General features: G+C 42.5%; 1 protein-coding gene across 4 annotated transcripts in view; it reads left to right on the top strand.

The window, feature by feature from the left end:
* Positions 1 to 26480, top strand: part of LOC126185146 (transcription factor CP2) — an 838084-nt gene that overhangs the window by 289418 nt on the left and 522186 nt on the right. Inside the window, exon 1 of one of the 4 annotated variants that reach the window (XM_049927989.1) lies at positions 17913 to 17931. The exons of the other annotated variants lie outside the window; for them this stretch is intronic. The gene's annotated coding sequence lies outside the window, so the exon portion shown is untranslated. Of the gene's footprint in view, positions 1 to 17912; positions 17932 to 26480 lie in introns of those variants that run through there. 4 annotated transcript variants of the gene reach the window in all.

Genomic DNA, 26480 nt, shown 5'->3' with positions numbered 1-26480 from the left:
TTGATTTAGTAAGAACATGTCTTAAGCTTAAGTGTACACCGTGTCAAAAATATCGGTGTCGTAGTACTGGGAAACGAGATGATGGCCAGTTGATCGACCAAGATTTTACCTGGCTGACTCAGCTGGCAGACGCTGACCATCATCCGTCATTAACCGCTGCGATTGTTCTATTGTACAGCGCGCGTCCTTGCTGGCGCGTGCTGAGTCGACGTCGTATAATCTCGACCGCGTGTGGTTCCTTTCTAACGACACTGGCCGTGAAACACTGTCCTGTATGGATAACCAGCGAGGTATCGCTGAGTTTGCAGCGCCGGACTCCGGGCGTGAGAAGCGGATCAGCTTCCCATCCGGCCGCTCTGGTTTCTCAGAGTTCTTTCAACAAGGTGACGCCGATGAGTACCGCGTCCTTCTCCAGCCGTGTTAATGTTCCGTTTGTAATGAGATGGATGTGGACTTCTGCTTCCCTCTTGAAGCAGATAGATGTAAGTTTAACTGCCGCAACACAGCTGGACGTCAGCGCGTGAGTTTCTGTAGTAAGCACAATGGACGAAAAATTAGATACCCCCTGAACACTTCACGTTAATACTGTGTAACATCGACTGTGGCCTGGATAATGATCTTAACATGACGAGGATGAAGGCTACGACTTTCTTCCGGTATGCCATATCCAGATGAAGCCACCCTCGACTTTACAGTTCGTTCTTGGTCTGCGAGTGTACGACCAAGGCTATCAGCTTGGAGAGATTCATTGTCGTAGGGATCAGTCGCACCAGTGCGTTAAAGCCCATATACTTATCAAAGAACTGACCCTTGAATCACTGTAGTGTAGTGCGCTCAAGTTAGTGAAACAGTATACAGGGTGGTCCATTGATCGTGACCGGGCCAAATATCTCACGAAATAAGCGTCAAACGAAAAAAACTACAAAGAACGAAACTCCTCTAGCTTGAAGGGGGAAACCAGATGGCACTGTGGTTGGCCCGCTAGATGCCGCTGCCATAGGTCAAACGGATATCAACTGCGTTTTTTAAAATAGGAACCCCATTTTTTATTACATATTCGTGTAGTACGTTAAGAAATATGAATGTTTTAGTTGGCCACTTTTTTCGCTTTGTGATAGATGGCGCTGTAATAGTCACAAACATATGGCTCACAATTTTAGACGAACAGTTGGTAACAGGTATGTTTTTTTTTAATTAAAATACACACCGTAGGTACGTCAGAACATTTTATTTCGGTTGTTCCAATGTGATACATGTACCTTTGTGAACTTATCATTTCTGAGAATGCATTCTGTTACAGCGTGATTACCTGTAAATACCACATTAATGCAATAAATGCTCCAAATGATGTCCGTCAATCTCAATGCATTTGGCAATGCATGTAACGACATTCCTCTCAACAGCGAGTAGTTCACCTTCCGTAATGTTCGCACATGCATTGACAATGCGCTGACGCATGTTGTCAGGCGTATTCTTCGACTTTCCCCACAGAAAGAAATCCGGGGACGTCAGATCTGGTGAACGTGCGGGCCATGGTATGGTGCTTCGACGACCAATCCACCTGTCATGAAATATGCTATTCAGTACAGCTTCAACCGCACGCAAGCTATGTGCCGGACATGCATCATGTTGGAAGTACATCGCCATTCTGTGATGCAGTGAAACATCTTGTAGTAACATCGGTAGAACATTACGTAGGAAATCAGCATACATTGCACCATTTAGATTGCCATCGGTGAAATGGAGGCCAATTATCCTTCCTCCCATAATGCCGCGCACGATACATTAATCCGCCAAGGTCGCTGATGTTCCACTTGTTGCAGTCATCGTGGATTTTCCGTTGCCCAATAGTGCATGGTATGTTGGTTTACGTTACCGCTGTTGGTGAGTGACGCTTCGTCGCTAAATAGAACGCGTGCAAAAAATCTGTCATCGTCCCGTAATTTCTCTTGTGCCCAGTAGCAGAACTGTACACGACGTTCAAAGTCGTCGCCATGCAATTCTTGGGGTATAGAAATATGGTACGGGTGCAATCGATATTGATGTAGCATTCTCAACACCGACGTTTTTGAGATTCCCGATTCTCGCGCAATTTGTCTGCTACTGATGTGCGGATTAGCCGCGACAGCAGTTAAAACACCTACTTGGGCATCATCATTTGTTGTATGTGGTGGTTAACGTTTCTCATGTGGCTGAAAACTTCCTGTTTCCTTAAATAACATAACTATCTGACGAACGGTCCGGACACTTGGATGATGTCGTCCAGGATACCAAGCAGCGTACATAGCACACCCCCGTTGGGCAATTTGATCACAATAGCCATACATCAACATGATATCGACATTTTCCGCAATTGGTAAACGGTCCATTTTAACACGGGTAATGTATCACGAAGCAAATACCGTCCGCACAGGCGGAATGTTACGTGATACCACGTACTTATACGTTTGTGACTATTACAGCGCCATCTATCACAAAGCGAAAAAAGTGGTCCAACTAAAACATTTCTGTTTCTTTACGTACTACACGAATATGCAATAAAAAATGGGGGTTCCTATTTTAAAAAAACGCAGTGTATATCCGTTTGAACTATGGCAGCGCCATCTAGCGGGCCAACCATAGCGCCATCTGGTTTTCCCCTTCAAGCTAGACGAGTTTCGTTCTTTGTAGTTTTTCCGTTTGATGCTTGTTTCGTGAGATATTTGGCCCTGTCACTATCAGTGGACCACCCTCTACAGTATATTACTAAACCGGAACCCAGTACAGTTGCATGTTGCTGAGGCAACAAAAATCTGACTTTCAGTATTTCCTGCAATTATTGGGCGAATTCAAAAATTTTAAATGTTTCGTAATCTGCTCATTAATGGGTATAACCTTACGTTAGAAGTTTTACATAATAAGACAAGTATTACGGGTGTCTCCCACTGTCAGCTGTGTTTGGAGATTCCTGATTCCCCTCCCTGGCCAAGCTCCTCTATTCTTCCCCTTTTATTCTGTTTTCATCACTTTTTAGAGTTGGTTAGTCTCCTTTTACAATACGCACTTCTACATTCTAGCAGTTGAACGCTTTTAAATAGCAGGTGGTCTTGCCTCTACTGCATCAGAGGTGGGATATTTCCTGCCTCTAGCATAGCCTTGGGGTTGCTCTCTTGCTGACTTCCCTCATTTTGTTTTTGCCATTGACAACACGACTGCACTTGTACGTTTTTTAGCCTTTTACCTGTTATCTTTCTGACTTTTCTGAGATGTCATCCTGTCTGAATGGACCACATTGGAAACAAGGGACTGATGAACTTGCTGTTCGGTCCCTTCAACCCCAACCAACCAACCATAGACAAAAAGACTCTTTCTTGTATGATTACACAAATACAGGACAATCATGGGAAGCAGTCACAAAATACACTGGTGTGCAAAACTTAAGGTAAAACTAACTTTCGCATTATGTGTCGCTGCCAAGTAACAAAGATCGATGAAAATTTGAGCATACATAGAAAGAACTGCTACAGTGTAGTGCAGAAGAAAGCAATTCGTAATGAGACGAACAGGAATGACACTTTTAATCAAAGATAAAAATTACACTGAAGTTATCGCGATTTATGATAGTTCCCTGGGCATTACGAAAGGCGGCATGTTGTTCTTACTAGGCTGTGTGCTCTGCAATGTGCACCCATGCTGGCCACAAGGTTAGTAACAAGTTTTTGTGGGAGGGCGTCTCATTCCTCCACCAACGTGGTTGACAACCACTGGATGGTATTGGTAAATGTGGACGTGCTGCACTCCGTCTCCTCAGCGCATCCCACACGTCATCTATGTGATTTAAGTCGGAGGGACGGGCAAAACATCCATTCGGACATCCTCTCGTTCCACCATCTCCTCCACTTGCGCAGTTCTATGTCGTCGCGCGTTGTTATCCTGAAAAGACGCACATGGGGAAACAGTGCAGTGTTATAATAAGGTTGACCGCATGACTGCTTACAGCGGCTCCAACGCCTTGGCAAGGAGGTGATCTTTTGCTGGGCACCTGGCCACGTTGGGATAGAAGGTAACGACATGGCTGATAAAGCTGAAAAGGAAGCATGTTGGGATGGAGCTGTCCATCAGTGTCCCATCCCGTTGCACGCCATTATCTCATTTTCTGACAGATGCATCATGTGTCAGTGGGAGACTGAATGGTTGCAGGTGTCGGACAACAAACTGCTTTCACTCAAACCGACCACAAAAGCTTGGCGGACTTCGTGTCAGCCTCGCCGCTGGAAGGAGGGTTTGCTTACCAGATTGCGCATCGAGCATAGCCCTTTCACACGTAGCTTCCTCCTCCTCCGCGGGGAGGATCCACCTTTCTGTGAAGTTTGTCCGCAGCTCGTGGTCGTGCGGTAGCGTTCTCGCTTCCCACGCCCGGGTTCGATTCCCGGCGGGGTCAGGGATTTTCTCTGCCTCGTGATGACTGGGTGTTGTGTGCTGTCCTTAGGTTAGTTAGGTTTAAGTAGTTCTGAGTTCTAGGGGACTGATGACCATAGATGTTAAGTCCCATAGTGCTCAGAGCCATTTGAACCATTTTTGTGAAGTTTGTGGCGTGCAGCTTTCAATTCAGCTTATTGTGGCTTCGTGTGTTCTGTATACTGATAACAGGGCAGCCCTTGGTCTCGCTGGAGATCTGCCCACCGTCCTCGCAGGTACCGATAACAGTGTTATCAGAGTGGTGAAATTTTGTGAACTATCAGGCCTCATCCCTAAACTGGTGGGGAAGGGCGGCAGACTTTAGTACGTTATAAACTGCTCTGCATGTGGGGATAGCCTTCGTCCCCACCCATGGGATTTTATGTTGATTTTTCGTCAGGACGCTGATGACCGTGATGTCGAGCGCCCCCTCAACCCTACTCATCATCATCACAATATGGTTGACCGGTAGGCGAATGTACCGTGTTCAAAAATAGAGGTTAGTATGTCCATGCAACATTGTGCCTCCCCACACCATAACACCAGGACCACCAGAAATACCAAGTTGACAGTTTTCCTCAGTGCCTTACGAAACCTCATATGGCGAGAGGTGGGAGCACGCAATGCACCCAGGAACATTCTCAAACATGATCGTTTTTGTGGTCCATGTATTATGGTGTGGGGAGGCATAATCTTGTATGGTTTGATTTTCGCATTGGTTTCCATTTTTCGGCCCGTCGGACATTACTTTCTGAATAGCCCTCGTAAATTCACGTGTTTTTCAACCCTGGCAGATACCGACAATCGTTCTTACAGCGTACCCAACGTGAATGGCATAGGAGAGGAGGGAAAAGATTTTGATAGAATATTTACCTCCGTCACAAACCGTACGGTGTTCTACAGATATACATTTATTTTATTTCTCTACGGTTCATGATCTGCGACAGTTAAGATCTAATCTTACCTAACGCAGGCAGAGAGGGCCATCACGTGCCTCTGAATCGCGCGACGCTGAAATCCGTATTGTCTTAGGTTGAATCGCTGCTGAAAAGATCGGATGTGGGACAGTTTGGTAACCAAAACCACGCTGTCATTCTGTGTCCTCGCAGGAATGGTTTAGTAACGAACGACGGAATTGTTTCGTGTGTGCTGATAATTGCCATATCACACAATACGTCCAGTCAATCGTTTTCTTAAAAATATTCTAATTAGATACAGTGAGAAAGCGGAGGATTGCATTTCATGGCCAGGATAACAACAAGGAGACAAAAAGTTCGACTTCTTTGATAAAAACCCAAATTTCAAAAATTGTTCAAATGGCTCTGAGCACTCTGGGACTTAACAGCTGTGGTCATCAGTCCCGTAGAACTTAGAACTGATTAAACCTAATTAACCTAAGGACATCACACACATCCATGCCCGAGGCAGGATTTGAAGCTGCGACCGTAGCGGTCGCGCGGTTGCAGACTGAAGCGCCTAGAACCGCTCGGCCACACCAGACAGCCCCAAATTTCAAGATTTAAGGTTAGGTTAGGTTAGTGGTGTTTAACGTCCCGTCGACAACGAGGTCATTAGAGACGGAGCGCAAGCTCGGGTTAGGGAAGGATGGGGAAGGAAATCGGCCGTGCCCTTTCACAGGAACCATCCCGGCATTTGCCTGAAACGATTTAGGGAAATCACGGAAAACCTAAATCAGGATGGCCGGAGACGGGATTGAACCGTCGTCCAAGATTTAAGGACGCTGAGAAAGATCTACAGGAGTTGGGTATTGTATACAGGGATACAGGAAACAGAGACGAATTCGGGGAAAAGGTACAAAACGTCAAGAGTTTCCAGAAGAACACACAAAAGAACCGAGGAGGGAACATACACAGAAGAAAGAAGTGAACACCTGAGAAGTTTTGCGAATCCAAAAAACGGAAAAGAGTGTGATGTTATAAGTCAGCTGTTTCACGTGGCTGTGAAATGGCCAATTTGGACTTATAATAATAATAATAATAATAATAATAATAATAATAATAATAATATAATAATAATAATAATAATATAATAAAAAGAATAGGCCTCTGGTATGTTCTGCCAGTCGTAAAAGGCGACGAAAAGAACAAACCACTAATAGGGCTAACCCCCCTTTTAGTGTGATTACTTGGTTCAGGACAGAACTAAAGAAGCCTCGGACAAGCGCCGTCATGGTCGGGGACGACGCTTGAACCCTATGCCCGCCCACAATGGTAACGACACTGCTAGCCAACTGGAAAATGAGTTAAATCCAAATAGAGGTTTTTTGCAGGATATGCTTCCTGTAACCACCCTAGAAGGAAAACAAAGACAGAGGATGGGATGGTCAGATGAAGTTAATCGACACCTCATGTTCTGTTATTACCAAGCAACAAACCTAGGAACCAACACAACTGGATACAGATCACAAGTATACACAACATTTATTACCAGATACCCGGAATTAAAATTTTTAACAGAACAACGACTAGCTGATCAGATCCGTGCAATAATCAAAAATAACAGGATACCCCAGTCAGAATTAGAAAACATCAAACAACAAGTAGAACAAATACTGGAACAAAATAATGTGCAATTAGAAGAAGAAGAAAATACAGTAATGGACTCAAACGTCCCAGAGAAAACAAACAAAGAACAAAACGCGTCAATTAAACAATCAGAGGAAAACGAAATCTTAAGACAGCCACCAGAACAAGCACAAATAGAACATGAAGTGACACACATGTTAGATATAGAAGAAAAATTTCAGTTGACATATATAGAATACAAAGACACAAATACAGACATTAGACCATTCTTGCATAGACCACCAAATAACCCACAAGTCGAAACAACAGTAACAACTATCAACACAATCATACACAACAAAATAAATGAAAACACAACTATGGAAGAGTTACAACTACTGGTTTATGTTGGAGCACTCACTACACTAAATATACACACTAGGCAGAGATCAGAACCAACCAACACACAGAAGAAACCCACAAAACCAGCATGGCAACACAGGCTACAGATCAGAATAGAAAAACTGAGAAAAGACATCAGACAGCTAACACAATTTATAAGAAATGAAATGTCAGACAAAAAACGAAAAAGGTTAGGTAAAATCTCACAACAAGAAGCAGTAGAGCAATTAGATGAAAAGAAGCAGAAATTACAAGCATTGGCCAAACGACTTAGAAGATACAAAAAAAGTGAAAATAGAAGGAAACAAAACCAAACATTCAACAGAAACCAAACGAAATTTTACCAAACAATAGACAACACATACATTAAAATAGACAATCCACCAAACATAACAGACATGGAACACTTCTTGAGCAACATATGGTCAAACCCGGTACAACATAACAGGCATGCACGGTGGATACAAGCAGAAACAGACTCATACAAGATGATACCACAAATGCCTGAAGTGATAATTTTGCAACATGAAGTCACCCGAGCAATTAATTCTACGCACAATTGGAAAGCCTCTGGAAATGATAAAATAGCACATTTCTGGCTAAAGTAGTTCACCTCAACACATTCACATCTAACTAAATTATTTAACAGTTACATTGCAGACCCATACACATTCCCTGATACACTTACACATGGAATAACCTATCTGAAACCTAAAGATCAAGCAGACACAGCAAACCCAGCTAAATATCGCCCCATAACATGCCTACCAACAATCTACAAAATATTAACTTCAGTCATTACACAGAAATTAATGACACATACAACACAGAACAAAATTATAAATGAAGAACAAAAAGGCAGCTGCAATGGAGCACGAGGATGTAAAGAGCAACTGATAATAGATACAGAGGTGACATATCAAGCTAAAACTAAACAAAGGTCGCTACACTACGCATACATTGATTACCAAAAAGCTTTTGATAGTGTACCCCACTCATGGTTACTACAGATATTGGAAATATACAAAGTAGATCCTAAATTGATACAGTTCCTAAACATAGTAATGAAAAACTGGAAAACCACACTTAATATCCAAACAAATTCATATAATATCACATCACAGCCAATACAGATTAAGCGTGGAATATACCAAGGAGACTCATTAAGTCCTCTCTGGTTCTGTCTTGCTCTGAACCCACTATCCAACATGCTAAATAATACAAATTATGGATATAATATTACTGGAACATACCCACACAAAATCACACATTTGCTATACATGGATGATCTAAAACTACTGGCAGCAACCAATCAACAACTCAACCAATTACTAAAGATAACAGAAGTATTCAGCAATGATATAAATATGACTTTTGGAACAGACAAATGTAAGAAAAATAGCATAGTCAAGGGAAAACACACTAAACAAGAAGATTACATATTGGATAACCACAGCGACTGCATAGAAGCGATGGAAAAAACAGATGCCTATAAATATCTAGGATACAGACAAAAAATAGGAACAGATAATACAAGTATTAAAGAAGAACTAAAAGAAAAATATAGACAAAGACTAACAAAAATACTGAAAACAGAATTGACAGCAAGAAACAAGACAAAAGCTATAAATACTTATGCTATACCAATATTGACCTACTCATTTGGAGTAGTGAAATGGAGTAACACAGACCTAGAAGCACTCAATACACTTACACGTTCACAATGCCACAAATATAGAATACATCACATACATTCAGCAACAGAAAGATTCACGTTAAGCAGAAAGGAAGGAGGAAGGGGATTCATCGACATAAAAAACTTACATTATGGATAGGTAGACAATTTAAGAAAATTCTTTCTAGAACGAGCAGAAACTAGCAAAATACACAAAGCAATCACTCATATAACTACATCGGCTACACCACTGCAATTTCATAACCACTTCTACAACCCTTTAGATCACATAACATCAACAGATACGAAGAAAGTAAATTGGAAAAAGAAAACACTACATGGCAAGCACCCGTATCATCTAACACAGCCACACATCGATCAAGACGCGTCCAACACATTGCTAAGAAAAGGCAATATATACAGTGAGACGGAAGGATTCAGGATTGCAATACAGGATCAAACAATAAACACCAGATATTACAGCAAGCATATTATTAAAGATCCCAATACCACAACAGATAAATGCAGACTTTGCAAACAACAAATAGAAACAGTAGATCACATCACAAGTGGATGTACAATACTAGCAAATACAGAATACCCCAGAAGACATGACAATGTAGCAAAAATAATACATCAACAACTTGCCATAAAACATAAACTAATAAAACAACACGTTCCCACATACAAGTACACACCACAAAATGTACTGGAGAATGATGAATACAAATTATACTGGAACAGAACCATTATAACAGATAAAACAACACCACATAACAAACCTGACGTCATACTCACCAATAAAAAGAAGAAATTAACACAACTAATCGAAATATCCATACCCAATACAACAAATATACAGAAGAAAACAGGAGAAAAAATTGAAAAATACATCCAACTGGCTGAGGAAGTCAAGGACATGTGGCATCAGGATAAAGTTAACATTATACCGATTATACTATCAACTACAGGAGTCATACCACACAATATCCACCAGTACATCAACGCAATACAGCTACATCCAAACGTATATATACAACTACAGAAATCCGTAATTATTGATACATGTTCAATAACCCGAAAGTTCCTATAAATACAATGTAACATATACCGTACAGTTAAAAGGAAGTCACGCTTGATGAAGGTCCGCGTCACTTTCCATTTTTAACCAGACCTAAGGTCTGAGAAAAATAGAAATAATAATAATAATAATCTAATTAGATTTCATCCAAAACTTAATGGAGATTAGCCGGCCGCGGTGGTCTAGCGGTTCTGGCGCTGCAGTCCGGAACCGCGGGACTGCTACGGTCGCAGGTTCGAATCCTGCCTCGGGCATGGGTGTGTGTGATGTCCTTAGGTTAGTTAGGTTTAAGTAGTTGTAAGTTCTAGGGGACTTATGGCCTAAGATGTTGAGTCCCATAGTGCTCAGAGCCATTTGAACCATTTAATGGAGATTAAATATCACAGACTGAACAGTTGGTAGCAGTACTAGAACTATGATTTAACTATCGTCTTATTAGTTCTACGTATTTAAAATTAGAATCTTCATGATAGATTAAAACTGTGTGCCACATGGGAGCAACGACTCAATTACCCTAGTACGCCTCTCGGGCCAGCTCGCAGCGACATGAGCCAGTACCGCACTCTTCTTTTTCCGAAACCCGCAGAGGTTCTCGTGCATACCTTAATGGACCGCCTTCCTTCGGAGAAACGATAGCAACAAAATAAAATATTTATGATATGCACACAAGACGCTAATGCTGTCTGCTTTAGCACCACGGCTTTATCTCAGCAGGATTTATTTCAGTAAAGAATTCCTAGTAATTCTTTTAATCTGTTCATGAAGAAAAGAATGGTTCCCGCAGTTGTGCAGTTCCTTTACCGAATATATGAGAATACCTTTCCTCAAATTCATAAAATACATGAAGGGACAGATACGAGAAATTTCAGTGTAACAATTATTGCTAGGTCTTCGCGTGTGTGTACTACAGTGATCTCTCTTACATTACATAACAACTCCCTTTTGGTTTGATGGTAGTTAGCAGAGAGGCGACGGCCCCATGGACCCAGCCTGAGTGCAGCGGTTACTTGGCAAAGCTAGCTTGGTAAACTGTTTGTCAAACGTCAACATCACGCGCGCCTGTAGTGGACACTCCCCTAAGAAGCAAATGAAGCACTCAACTACCCAAGCTGCTGGTAAGTAGCACTGTCACACGTCAGAGAACACGCAGTTATATATATATATATATTCCCTATTAATCTATGTTTGTCAAGTGAGTGGAACGAAAAATCAGATCAGCTTGCCTATGAAACATTGTTCCGAGATCGAAAGCCACGGTTCAAAAATTTCACAAGTTTCTAAATAGGTTGTTGATTTAATTTCACTGGCCGCGTGACTATACATGTTGCCGTGTGAGCAGAACAGTACATAGGTACTATGGTATAGACTGTCTTTTACGTAAGATCGTGGTTGGATTAATCAGTAGAAGAATATATTTTACAACAAACTAAAAGATATACGTACATCATATATGAAGAAATAAAAATTCAATTACAATTAATAATACGTCGATTCACCCGCAGCGTCGATAATTTCTTGTCATCTCCGAGGCATGCTTGAAACCAAGTTATCCGCTGTTGACGTGGAAGAGACCTCCGTATTGCGTTGACAGCTGTTTCAAAGTGGAGATCTGTTTTTCTTGCAATTTCTTTTTGATATAAGACCATATATTTTCAATAGTATTAGCGACAGGCGACTGCGAGGGCTAATGCAGTACCTGCACACCTTTCTCCTTTTTCCAGTCCCTGCAAAGCCTGCTGCAGTGCTTCGGATTATTGCCCTCCTGTAGTATCCAATCTTCATTTTTGTCGTTAAACGAACGTGTGGTAGTCGACATTAAACGTCTTTGATAAATCTGTGACATCTTCTGTGCGTTTAAATTGTTGATAAACACGTGCAAATTGCCGAAAGCCAATTTTGAGAAACATCCCCAAATAGCTTTATAGACATTGTTCCTTCTATTGGGTTGTGAAAGAACTAAGGCGATATCTGTTACCATCTGTGTGTAATGGCAATCACGCTTTTGCTTAACACACACAATGGTGGCTCGGAGCACTATGGGACTTAACAGCTGAGGTCAACAGTCCCCTATAACTTAGAACTACTTAAACCTAACTAACCTAAGGACAGCACACACACATCCATGCCCGAGGCAGGATTCGAACCTGCGACCGTAGCGGTCGCGCGGTTCCAGACTGTAGCGCCTAGAACCGCTCGGCCAACCGACCCGGCTTTACTTAACAGACTGTTTGTGAAATATAACTACATAACAATTTACTGTGTTAAAATACACAAATTTCTGGCGGTGATGCTCATGTAACAACAAATTTTATATATTTTTAAATGCTGAATGGCGTATGCAATAAAATGCTGACGAAGGTAAGTTCACTCAAAAAAGAAAACAATACTTGTATTAGTTCGCAGACTAGTAGCGTATCTTTGAAACAGCCGTGGAGTCACTCTTGTTTGCCGAAACATGCGAAAATAAGATAGTGGGCTGAGCTGAATTCTGCCGTCATATCGTTACGTAATCATTTGCGAGACACTTAAAATGTGATACGCTTCCAGTAAACGCTCTCCGCTTTAATTTGCTCAAGGGAAGGAGATAAGATTCGGAATCTTTGCTATGTCAGAAAGGAGGCATTACTGTACAAGCAAGAAATACAAGACAGTAACTCTTTTCCAAATACAGGTAATCAACTTACTATGTGAGAAGTGTCACCAATTATTCCTCAACTACAGGCAACTGGGGCCAAGCAAACGACAACTTAATGTCTTTAACAAGTAGGAAATACGCTGCACCTGAACAACGCTTAAAGAATGTAGCTTTCAGAATATGATGTGGTAATAAGATGAATGTGATGTGGTAATAAGATGATTATGTTCGAATATTATCTATATATTTGCTCTGTCTGTACAGCATCAAATTAGTGGAATTTACAGCAATATCCCTCAAAGTGTGTAGTAATGAAAGCAGATTCTGCTACGGTGTCAGTGATAGTCGTCCAGAAGATGTAAATCAACAGAGTGAATTTATCGGACAGTGTCGTCCACGGCCAATTCCGCATAACGATAATAGCAATAGCCTACGATGATCGTACACCTCATGGGTTTGGTAGGCAAACCCTCAGCCGTCTATGGTGCACACATATAACCCAACCCATTCTGTCGCCGTTTGTAGAAAGTCACAGATCTGTTCTCCCAACAGGGCAAAGCCCTTGTGCACACTCACTATGTTACTCCACCTGTTTTCCAATATGTTCACGAATTCCTATAGTCAACATGAACAAACATCATACCTAACGGACTCCCCTACAAAAGAATATGTACAGGACATGATGGGACGGCGTTTGGTCTGATATAAAGTCCCTTGACCAATTGCGGCAACAAGTGAAAGTATCTCTGATATCTACTTCCCTAGATGATAACCGACATATCTATGATCGCCTGCAGGTACAACTGCAGAACTGCATTTTAGCTAATGTAGGCTGTAGAAAATACCGGAATTGTTTCCCAAAACAATTTGTCCACAGTATGTATGAATATATGATTATGATTACACAGTGCACAACATATGTAAGATGCGAAAAAACTTCTTTAACGTGAGTCCCTTACTTCAGCCACAGGTTCATATTTCTATTTGAACTACTCTACAGTTAAGAAGATATCAGTGAATTATCATTGTTAATCGCAGCGTACCCATTCACAAATGTTTGAAGGAACTCATGAGTGTCGTGTAAAGTCGACACAGTCCAAAATAGTTTCTACATTTGGCCGCCATTTCTAGTCCTCCCAGAAAAGACTCTCGGCATCGGTAAAGAGATTTCACTCGCTAAAAGTAGAAAAAGTAGAGATGATAGATTTGCATGAACTGGCTGAGGAAGTAAGATGATAGAGAGTTTTTCCTTTGTCGCAAGGAAGATACGGGGTGTCAATTCTTGAACTATATGAAATAAAATCGCCATAACTTCTGAACGGTTTGCGGTAGGACCTTCAAACTGCACGGCTGGCCGCGGGGCATGGTGGGAATTAGTATGGTTTGTTTTAGCGACAAAGCCCATCTTCATTTGGATGGTTTCGTCAATAAGCAAAAGTGGCGCATTTGGGGGACTGACAGTCCGCATTTCGCGATGGAGAAGTCTCTTCACCCTCAACGGGTGCAATGTCCAGTCACTGAATAATCTTTGCCATATCCTTTGATGGCACGGTGACTACCAAACGGTACGTGAAGATTTTGGGAAGATGATTTCAACCCCATTATCCAAAGTGATCCTGATTTCGACAAGATGTGGTTCGTGCAAGATGCAGCTCGAGCCGGACGTTGTGGCCGAGCGGTTCTAGGCGCTTCAGTCCGTAACCGCGCTGCTGCTTCGGTCTCAGGTTCGAATCCTGCCTCGGGCATGGATGTGTGTGATCTGGTTCAAATGGCTCTGAGCACTATGGGACTTAACTTCTAATGTCATCGGTCCCCCAGAACTTAGAACTACTTAAACCTAACTAACCTAAGGACATCACACACATCCATGCCCGAGGCAGGATTCGAACCTGCGACCGTAGCGGTTTCGCGGTTCCAGACTGTAGCGCCTAGAATCGCTCGGCCGCTCCGGCCGGCTCTGTGTGATCTCCTTAGGTTAGTTAGGTTTAAGTAGTTCTAAGTCTAGGGGACTGATGACCTCAGATGGTAAGTTCATAGTGCTCAGAGTCATTTGAACCATTTGAACGCAGTTCAACCCCATCGAAGCAGGAGTGTGTTGGTTGACCTGGAGGAGCACTTTGGGGACCGCATTGTAGCTCTGGGGTACCTACAGGCCACTGGCATGGGCCTGAATTCGCCGCCATATTCTCGTATTTGAAGACATGTGATTTCTTTTTTGTGGCGCTATATTAGAGACAAGGTGTACAGCAGTACTCCCAAAACCATTGCTGAGCTGAAAACAGTCATTCAGGAGATCATCGACAACATTGATGTTCGGACAATTCTGCGGGTCATGAAGAATTTAGCTATTCGTCTGCGTCACATCATTGTCAATGATGGCAGGCACACCAAACATGTCATAACCTACGTCAGAATGTGTGTGGTGACGTTTACTTGTTGAATAAAGTGTGTGCGCACCGTAGTTTGTAACTAATTTACCTTTTTTTATAGTTCAATAGTTGTCACCCTGTGTCATCTTTTGTTGAGGAAGTATCTCTATGTACAGTTGTTGAAAACAAAACGTCCGATTTGGGGAAGATTTGATGTAAAAATATGTATAGTGCCAGTTTACTGGAGATTTTTTAAAATTATATTACCTCTCAAATCTCTACAAATTAGATAACACGACCAGTGATGGAAAAAAGAGATTAAAAATTAAGTCTGAGGGGGAGTCGCACTATCGCTTCATCCAAGTTTGTCTTTCGACGCTCGACGCTGATCATATGACCACCATAAACTCTAACGTCCGGTATCTACGCACAGAAAGATCAGGTAAATAATAGACGCTTAAAACTTTTCTTGCGAATTTGACAGATTCCAGTGACTCAATGCCGATCGTAGAGGTAGTCAGCCGTATCGTCTGTTCATGAACATAATACACTAAGGTGACTTAAGTCATGTGATCTCGATATGCACATATACAGATGGCGGTAGTATCGCGAACACAAGGTATTGGCCGAGCTGTGATTTGTACTCGGCGATTCATGAAAAGATTTCCGACTTGATTATGACCACACGACGGGAATTAACACACTCTGAACGCCGAATGGTAGTTGGAGCTACAGGCATGAGACATTCCATTTCGGAAATCGTTCAGGAATTCAATATTCCGAGATCCACTGTGTCAAGAGCGTGCCGAGACTACCAAATTTCAGGCATTGCTTCTCACCATGGGCAATGCAGTGGCCGACGACCGAGAACAGCGGCGTTTGCGTAGAGCAGTCAGTGCTAACAGACAAGCAACGCTGCTTGAAATAAGCGCAGAAATCAATGTGGGACGTACGATGAACGTATCCTTTAGGATGGGCTTTGGAAGCAGACGACCGACGTGTCTTTGCTAACAGCACGACATCATCTGCAGTGTCTCTCCTGGATTATTGATCATATCGGTTGGACGCTAGATGGCTGGTCAGATGAGTCCCGATTTCAGTTGGTAAAAGCTGATGGTAGGTTTCGAGTGTGGTGCATGCCCCACGAAGCCATGGACCCAAATTGTCAACAAGGTACTGTGCAAGCTGTGTTTACACGGAGTGGACTGGTTCCTCTGGTCCATCTGAACCGATCATTGATTGGAAATTGTTATGTTCGGCTACTTGGAGACTATTTTCAGCAATCTGCATCTATATTTATACTCTGCAAGCCACCGAAGGTGTGTGGCGGAGTGCACTTTACGTGTCACTTGACCTCCCTTTCCTGTTCCAGTCGCGTATGGTTCGCGGGAAGAACGACAGCCGGAAAGCCTCCGTGCGCGCTCGAATCTCTCTAATTTTACATTCGTGATCTCCTCTGGAGGTATAAGTAGGGGGAAGCAATATATTCGATACCACATCCAGAAACGCATCCTCTCGAAACATGGACAGCAAGCTACACCGCGATGCAGAGCGCCTCTGTTGCAGAGTCTTCCACTTGAGTTTGCTAAACATCTCCGTAACGCTATCACGCTTACCAAATAAGCCTGTGACGAAACGCGCCGCTCTTCTTTCGATCTTCTCTATCTCCTCTGTCAACCCGACCTGGTACGGATCCCACACTGATGAGCAATACTCAAGTATAGGTCGAACGAGCGTTTTATAACCTGGCACCCGCCTTACCAACAATTAATTTTAAATGATCATTCCACTTCAAATCGTTCCGTACACATACTCCCACATACTTTACAGAAGTAACTGCTACCAGTGTTTGTTCCGCTATCATATAATCATACAATAAAGGATCCTTCTTTCTATGTATTCGCAATACATTACATTTGTCTATGTTAAGGGTCAGTTGCCACTCTCAGCAGCAAGTGCGTATACGCTGCAGATCTTCCTGTATTTCGCTGCAAGTCGATGGACTTCTTGTTTTCAAACAACGATGGAAGACCACAGTTGTTCGCAGTTGATTTGCACAACATTCTGGACAATTCGAGCGAATAATTTGGCCACCCAGATCGCCCTTCATGAATCTCATCGAACATTTATAGGTCATCTTGCACCGGCAACACTTTCGCAATTACAGACGGTTTAGGGGCAGTATTTCTACAGGGGACTTGCAACGACTTGCTGAGTCCGTGACACGTTGAGTTGCTGCACTACGCCGGGCAAAATGAGGTCCGACACGATATTAGGAGGTATCCTGTGACGTGTATCACCTCAGTGTAGCTTGCAGTGTTATAAAAATTTCCAGGCTGCCATGTCGGAAGGAAGCGGAATATCACACCCAGCTTTTGGGTCGAAGCCGGGTTTCCGTGCCTCCCGCCAGAAGCGCGCTGTACTTCAAGAACGACCGAATTGCGTGGAGCTAGTGATCCGCGCAGTGAAGCAATCTCTCGTTGAGCGACACGTAAACAAGTTTATTAACCAGGCGCGCGACAGCTGCAGCAACGCTGGCGCGCCCAGACGCGTTTCGGCAACGTTCGCGCTAACCAGATAACTGCAATCTTGCTCGTCCGCCGCCTCACGTGTCCGTGGGCCTCGCAGTCTGCTCGCGGCTGTTCAGACAGGAGGTGCAAAGTCTGCCTCTGCGGGTGCGGGTGCGAGCGCGAGCGTTCCTATCTTCCGTCTTCGTTCTCGGGACTCAGCCGCAGGAGAAGACAGCCACAACGCGTCTACGGAAAGGACTTTACCGCTGCTTTTCAACACGAATCTATAACTTTTTGGTATGATCTTCCGCATTGTTTACAGTGTTGACGACGGCAAAATACTCAAGTCACGTGGTACCTTGTGTTTGTGTTTCTTAATTTTCTTTGCGATAGTGAAATGTTCATCATTGGTGGCAGAGTCAGTGACAGTTTGTTCGCACTTTTGGTGTTTTAGATAAGTACATTTTGTACGGCGCTCTATTTTCAGTTCAGTGTTTGTTGCACCTGTGGTGTTTGTTTATTTGTTGCGTTCGTGATGATGTGTACTATAATACAGGTTTGTTTGGATGACAGTAATCAGTGTTGGAAGAAATTTATTTCTTGAAACCACGAACGATGTTGAGCATTTCTTGTTCATCTTCTTGTGGGTTACATTTTTTTATTGTATGTCGTGCAAACACTTCGGTTGTACAACACGATCCATTAACCTATCAGTATGTGGAATTGCGATGAAAGGGTTCAGCCATACTGTGAAGAAAGATAATTTCTTTTAAGTTTCTTCCTAAGCTGCTGGTAACAAATATAGATGGCAAACTCAAGTGTAGGCTGCGTTACATTAATGTAACCATCGGAAGTATTTCAAGAAATGCCCGAAATCAATTTTGCTTGCTAGAAATAAAATTCTTCCTAGACATGCAACTGGTTGTTGCTATACTAACATAACTTGAATTTCACTGTAGTTGCGCCTTTGCTTCCTCTGCAATAGGGAAAATATTGAGTACTGGATTACAGACAGCATATGGATGCCCGTAGGAGCTATAGTTTTGCTTAAGCAACATTATCGTAGTTTTCACTTTCATCCTATTCATAATGGCCTTCGTGTGCTTGTGACGTAGACATGGTTAAACATGTGATACACTTTAAAATTTGCTAGAGTTTTGAGAATGTACACGATGAATTTCTATCAGAGAAAAATTTATTCCCCATTTCGGAGACCAGGCACCATGAATCGAGCGTAAGACCCCCCCCCCCCCCCCCCCCCAAAAAAAAAGACTCTTCCACAACGGCTTTACGTAAAGTTTCGAAATTTCCAGTTTTCGTTGATAAAATCAGATTGATAATTTTTACAGTCGCCCGTTTCTGAAAACCGTAACGTATAGCAACTGGGCTTATGAACAGCAGATAACACGATACAAGAACGTATGTTATCCTGTGAGGCTGGATGTTCACCTCAGTGTATCATCTCAGTGAACATAAAATAATTAGTCTCAAGGTCCCCTTACCAACAGGTTTACATCTACCATTACCAAAGTGCATGCTTACGTGAATCCGTAGCCTTATGTTGAAACTTTAAAGCGCTTCACATATTACATAACATCTTTGCGGTAGGCTGACAAGGGCCATGCTCGATGGAATTATAGTTTCCGATTGTCGCGCTAAACTTGACATGTTTTCAGCGTTCCGTTGGTTTACTTTTCTCCTTGGTTGTATCCTGAAATATTTGGAAACCGCTACTCGCCTTACATAAAACAGTGATGTGATATTTAGGAGTAGTTTAGTGATGTTCCGTAAGTCTGAGAAATAAATAGAACAACGCATCCACTGCGCACCGGCTCTACTTGACACGTGAAGTATCAAATACATAACCAAACGTAGATTTAGATCGTTGTTTCCCACGTGTTAGGATTATTTTGTTTTGTCATTTCTATCGCTCTTTGGACAACGTTTAATCGAACTTAGTTCTGAAGTCTAATTCGTACATGTTTTCTGTGTAGTACTACACGCTACTTTTTTGTTGTTTGTTTTTTTTTTAATATGTGGATGCAAATTTACTTTTACCGCCATTTTCTAAGAAACACGTGTTTCTTAAAATTGTGAATCATACGTTGAATAATTTACTGAGGATTTTTTTCCGAAAGCAGGTTTCTAGAAGCAAATTTCTTAACGAACATTCCGAGAAAGGAGACGCACCAGAATGTCAGCTCCGTCAATTGGTCCCCTTGGCCGATAAATTGAGTAGAGCACGCCGGCCGTGAGCCGGCCGTTTGCTGGTGCGTTGCGCAAGCTATGGATTGTCCTGCCGTCTACAGCATCACCAGTGCGTCTGGAGCTTCTACCCTCTTTTTCTCCTCATTCCTTAACATGGTTTTTGTTGGTGGTCAATGCATTCTTCTGGGACAAAAGACGATAAAATACTAAATTTTAAAAATTAGTGTGACTCGCTAGAATTTATGTTAGAAAATAACTGAAATGTGGGCAGTCCTCAGAAAAGTGAATATTAAGCACCTAAAACTTTTGAGAACAATGCCACTGGAATGTGAAGTATAGGTCGTTACCGATTGCAACATCGCTGTATCGTTGTGATGAAGTAACAATCACTTATTCAATAGTGTAGGGTATACTAGTATATTACTGCATGTTAAAACACATTTTAGCCTTAAATTACTAAAAACAAACAGAAATTACCTTTATTTCTCGAAGACACGCTGCCACTACGATAAACAGTTTCATTTAAGCAGATGCCGCCACCTTCTGGGAACATCCAGAAATGTAAACAAATGATGCACTGGAAGCACGTGGTGTAAAGTATATGCTATAGTCAGGCACAGCGAATTTAGATTATTCTCTGAGCTACCAAAAACAAAACAAAAAAATGATGTAGCATGAGGCTATACAGGGATATGTTAAACTTTTGCGGCCCGGGTGTAGAGGACTGGTTTATAGGTCAAGATGCACCTAGTTTACGACTTCCCCTGTTTAGATGAACACAATGTCTCCAGCGTTGTTGTATTACTTGTTAGATATGCTTCTGAAGTGCGATTCCGAAGGTCTATAAATACCAATTAGCGGCTGCCATAATCTCCTCATTGACTCCAAACTATTTCCGGATGCAAAATTCTTTACGTGTTGAAATAGGTGGAAGCTGTAAGGTGCGAAATCTGGTGAAGGCGGTGGATATTCTGACAGTTCGCAATTCAAACCCCAATTTTCCAGTTGCTAAAACACGTCTCTCTGGGCTGGTGCATTGTCCTGCCGACAAATATTTTTTGTGTATACAGTCCACACTTCTTCTCGCTTATACACTTCTAACCACCAAAAACTGCAACACCAGGAAGAATTACAAATGAAATTTTATTTGTTGTGCGTCTACAGATACTAGGAATAATCATCACCATCACTTCACCATCATCATTTATTGCAATAACGGGCGTTGAACGCTTACAGCAGAAAAACAAAAGAAATAGCCACATTGCAAAAGGAGAAAAAAAAAAACACTGTAAAAAAGTTACGAACGAATACGTTACGAAAAGCACAATAAAAAAAGGAAGTCAGTCAGTCACAACAGAGAAGATATCTACTGCAGATGCTAGTCCATCGTTGCTGGTCTCTAGCTTCGTCTTCCACCGCCGTCGGCTCGGCTTGTTTAAGGACTGTTAATACTCGATCCTGCCATAGAGTCCTCAGACGTCCCCTTGGGCGTTTTCTAGCAGGTCGAGAATGGAGGACTCTGTATGAGTGGGATCTGTCAACTCGAAGGATGTGGCCAAACCACTGTAACCTCTCGCGCCCTTATATTAAGCCAATGTGTGGCACAGGTCTTCTTTCGTTCTTCGTTCCCATTTGCCTTCTGTACTATTGTAGAGGTGTCCGTAGATCTTTCGAAGTACTTTCGTCTCGAAGGCACAGATTGCTTGGCCGCGCGGTCTGTTGCGTCTTTCACGGTCCGCGCGGCTACCTCCATCGGAGGTTAGAGTCCTCCCTCGGGCATGGGTGTGTGTGTTGTCCATAGCGTAAGTTAGTTTAAGTTAGATTAAGTAGTGCGTAAGCTTAGGGACCGACGACCTCAGCAGTTTGGTCCCATAAGACCTTACCGCAGATTTACCACAGATTGCTTCTTGGGTTGTTGCTGATGTCGCCCAGGTTTCACAACCATATAAGAGTTCTGACGGTGCTAGTGTCATATACAGCTGGATCTTATTCTTCTGTCATATCAGTCGTAACTTGAATCAGTTGTTTCAGACTAAGCAACATGCGACAGGCGTGTATTATTCGTTGATGCACTCCTTCATCACTTCACTTGTATTAGCCAGTATGGAACCCAGGTACTTGAAATCTTGAACTCGTAGGAAGAATATGTTATTAAAGATGTAGGCGATTTGGGGGTGTACGGGTTGCGAAATTCAGTATGAGCTCGGATGACAGATACGTATACGCCATTCCATGCTGCTTTAGTTCTATGCCAGAGTTTGTCAATCCTGTTGGGTGGCGAGTGGTGACATGGCAGTCGCTGCTCACCTATCAGTGACCAGAAGTGTGCAATAGGAGAGAAATCTGGAGAACATGCTGGCTATGGCAACAGTCGAACATCCTCTGTATCGAGGTAGGCCAGGGCAACGCGGGCAACATGTGGTATTGCGTTATCTATTTGAAAGTCGGCAATAGGCCACTCTGTTGCTGCTGTCGAATTGTGACACGTGTTGATAGACATTTACCCTTACACGAGTCATAACGTGATGTTCTCGCAAAAAAATCATTTATTAATTATGAATGAGAAACTCGCTACGGACTCTTTCCTTAGTTACAGAATGTAGGTGGCGTCACCCTTAACTACGTTGTATGGGCGCACTGAAATTCCAATCATTTCCATATCCAAGCTATACTGCGTCCCTATTTGACGTTTGCTGCACTTCACGTTCATGGTGTCGCAATTGTAATACCTGGGAAAGTATTTTACATACATTTGGCTCAGAAGACTTACCATACTTCGTACGGTGAAACAACATCCCTGACTACACGGTAGCCAGCTCCCGAACGCGAAGTACAAACTGCTTCCACAACACTAGCTGAAAGCCACGGTTTCTTGACGCTGCGGCAGCACTGCTATACAAGCAAAACCAAAATCGCTTTAAATGTTTGGTTGTGGGAAACGCGCGAAGCTGTCTCGCCAGGCTCACTTTAACTGTCAGGAAGCTTCCCGTGTGTACTACGGCATTCGCATAATACAAAGAAAATTTCTACATGTATCTCAGAAAATTCTAGCGGCGTGAAATAGAGTTCGCTGTCATTGTTGCACAGCCGCCGGCTTCCGCCCAGTGCTGTGGTTGTTGTTTCGTACCGAGCGCGGCGGCGCAGTGGCTAGCACACTGGACTCGATTTGGGAGGGCGACGCTTCAAATCGGCGTCCGGGTATCCAGATATAGGTTTTCCGTGATTTCTCTTAGTATTCCCAGGCAAATATCGAGTTGGTCACTTTGAAAGGACTCGGCCGATTTCCTTTCCCATCCTTGAAACATTCTGAGCATGTGCTCCATCTCTAATAATCTCGATGTCGATGGGACGTTAAACCCTAATCGTCCTTCCCTGTTGTTTCGTTTTTCATATGAAGTGACAGACCCACGTTTCTTTTACAGTAACTAATGGTCAACAAAATGCGTTGGAATCTGTTACTGATGGTCCAAATACTGCTGAGAAATTCGTTTCAGCGTTTGCTTTTGGACAGCATTCTATGGATGCAACGTATGTCTATCACAGGACTTCCTCGTATTTAATTTTACACTTAAAATGAACTGTACTCTTTCTTCATATCTCCTATATTGGCAAATGCTTTATACATCTTATATTTTCCGTAAGCACTTTATAACACTTCACGGAGAGTACTTCACATCGTCATTAGCAGCTCTTTTTCTGCAGCACTCGCGAATGGGGCCCAGGAGAAAGTGACTAACTGTATGCCTTTGTACATTATACACTCCTGGAAATTGAAATAAGAACACCGTGAATTCATTGTCCCAGGAAGGGGAAACTTTATTGACACATTCCTGGGGTCAGATACATCACATGATCACACTGACAGAACTACAGGCACATAGACACAGGCAACAGAGCATGCACAATGTCGGCACTAGTACAGTGTATATCCACCTATTCTCCCATGGAGACGATCGTAGAGATGCTGGATGGACGGCCAACATCGCGGTTCTTCAGTGAGGAGGGTGAAACCAGCAGCCCGTAGCATATTGAAATGGAAAGGACAATTGATGCGGTTACGTCATGCTGGATCGTCATTGACCACAGAAAATAGTCGCAGCAGTCCTTGAAAAAAAGTTCTGCTTGTGCGATCGAGAAGAGCTTTTACTTTTTTTGGCGTCGGGCCAATCTATAAGGCCTAAATACACCGCGAGACCATCAAGACGCTTTGCTAGATCATTTGAACTCCGCACCAGTTTCCTTTGGGATATTCTAAATAATTCTATCTATCCATGACTCCTACCTAACATGAAGCGACTTTCTCCTGTTCACCGTTTTTAAGGAGCACAGGTGCGTAGAACATTTTTTAACAGATCATGATATGTTGTTGTTGTTGTTGTTGTTGTTTGTGGTCTTCAGTCCTTAGACTGGCTTGATGCAGCTCTCCATGCTACTCTACCCTGTGCAAGCTTCTTCATCTCCTAGTACCTACTGCAACCTACATCCTTCTGAATCTGCTTAATGTATTCATCTCTTGGTCTCCCTCTACGATTTTTACCCTCCACGCTGCCCTCCAATACTAAATTGGTGATCCCTTGATACCTCAGAACATGTCCTACCAACTGATCCGTTCTTCTAGTCAAGTTGTGCCACAAACTCTTCTTCTCCCCAATTCTATTCGATACCTCCTCATTAGGTATGTGATCTACCCATCTAATTTTCAGCATTCTTCTGTAGCACCACATTTCGAAAGCTCCTATTCTCTTCTTGTCCATATTATTTATCGTTCATGTTTCACTTCCATAGATTGCTACACTCCATACAAATACTTTCAGAAACGACTTCCTAGCTCTTAAATCTATACTCGATGTTAACAAATTTCTGTTTTTCAGAAACTCTTTCCTTGCCATTGCCAGTCTACATTTTATATCCTCTCTACTTCGACCATCATCAGTTATTTTGCCCCCCAAATAGCAAAACTCCTTTACTACCTTAAGTGTCTCATTTCCTAATATAATTCCCTCAGCATCACCCGACTTAATCCGACTACATTCCATTACCCTCCTTTTGCTTTTGTTGTTCATCTTACATCCTCCTTTTAAGACACTGTCCATTCCGTTCAACTGCTCTTCCAAGTCCTTTGCTGTCTCTGAAAGAATTACAATGTCATCGGCGAACCTCAAAGTTTTTATTTCTTCTCCATGGATTTTAATACCTACTCCGAACTTTTCTTTTGTTTTGGCGGCGCGAAAGTATACCATGGGCATAACGAAGTTGATACCCAAATGACTGGAACTTAATGACGATTTTTGCTATAGTTGTGAATATTTCCTGTAAGTTCCTTAAATAGCGAACGCTTTTGAATGACTTACTTAGTGGTGTCACTGTGCTGAGATAAGATACACTTCCGCTCCAAGTATGCACATTAAGAATCACGGCATGCACAAACTTCTTCGAAATTCGGCCAGAGCGAGGTGCCTGCTTTCGGATACTAGGCCATCCAAATATGGTTTTTGGTGATTTTCCTAAGTAATTTGAGAAAAGTCTTTCCTCTATAAAACCACGGCTGTTGTCATTCTCCATTCTTTTCCAGTTAAGTTTAATGACAGTTTAGTTGATGAGAACTGCTGTACCGGTGCATTTTACAAGGTATGTATCACAACTGAGGTTCCAGTGTCCCTTACAAATAGAAGTTTCTTAATATTACTGCACAGGTAAATCTGAAGAAATAGGCAAAGTTAAGAGAATGATTACTATGGTTTAGACAATGAATTGTAATCCATCAACAGCGAATATAAGAAATACAATTTCTATTTTCTTCCATTTTTCTCGCATTTCTGTAGCTGATGGCTGCTCCCAGTTGTGGCTGGTTTAATGTGGCGTCTCCCTGTCTTTGATGATTGCCACAGTAGCGGATCAATCACAAAGGCTATCTTCTGAAACAGAGGATATTAAATTGGCTCTGTGTATGACGAAGTAGATATTTAAAAGTGTATAAAAACCACGTTCAGGTTGAGAATCGATCGTTACTGGGATTTGCAGCATTGCTTCATGATACTCATGTACATAATCTGGTTTAATCTCCTAACGGGTCGGAAAATCCTCGTAAAATAAGCTTCAATTTTTAGTAAGCGTTAGGGTGACACAAATTTTGCTATGATTTCAAAACTACAAACCTTATTTGGGAACGAACGTTATGCTGAAATATGTATTGCATTGAAACGCAGGCCCAGATTCGAACATAAACAACCGCCTCATCAGCTCTGCAAGACTTTCTGACAGATAGCTGTACAGAAAGTCTCAGAAAGTTGTTTGGCGATATGGCACGTAGCTCCATGTTCAACACCAACAAGGAGCATCTCCTCCGTCGATAAAAACGTTTATGGTGAGCTGACGCAAAGCAGGCACCGTTTGAAGTTTCGTCAGGATACCTATTCGAGGTGATGACTTGTACCTGCACGTGGAGGGCTGCATTGTTATGCTTCTTTAAACTGTTAATCAGTCGGCAAACAGGTTAAGCCACGAGCGTGGAATACTCTTTTTCTTCGTACTGGGAAGCGCGTCTTGTTTCTTTGCAGATGTATCAGCTTCTATCTACTTTCTGTGTGCATTTCATAGCACTCATCGTGCCGAGTGCCGGGCGGATTCATTGTTATATG

The sequence above is a fragment of the Schistocerca cancellata genome, chromosome 4 (genome assembly GCF_023864275.1).
Source record: "Schistocerca cancellata isolate TAMUIC-IGC-003103 chromosome 4, iqSchCanc2.1, whole genome shotgun sequence".
Taxonomy (NCBI): Eukaryota; Metazoa; Arthropoda; class Insecta; order Orthoptera; family Acrididae; genus Schistocerca; species Schistocerca cancellata.
Note: the sequence above shows the minus strand (reverse complement) of the source record. Positions and strands in the feature narration are given on the sequence as shown.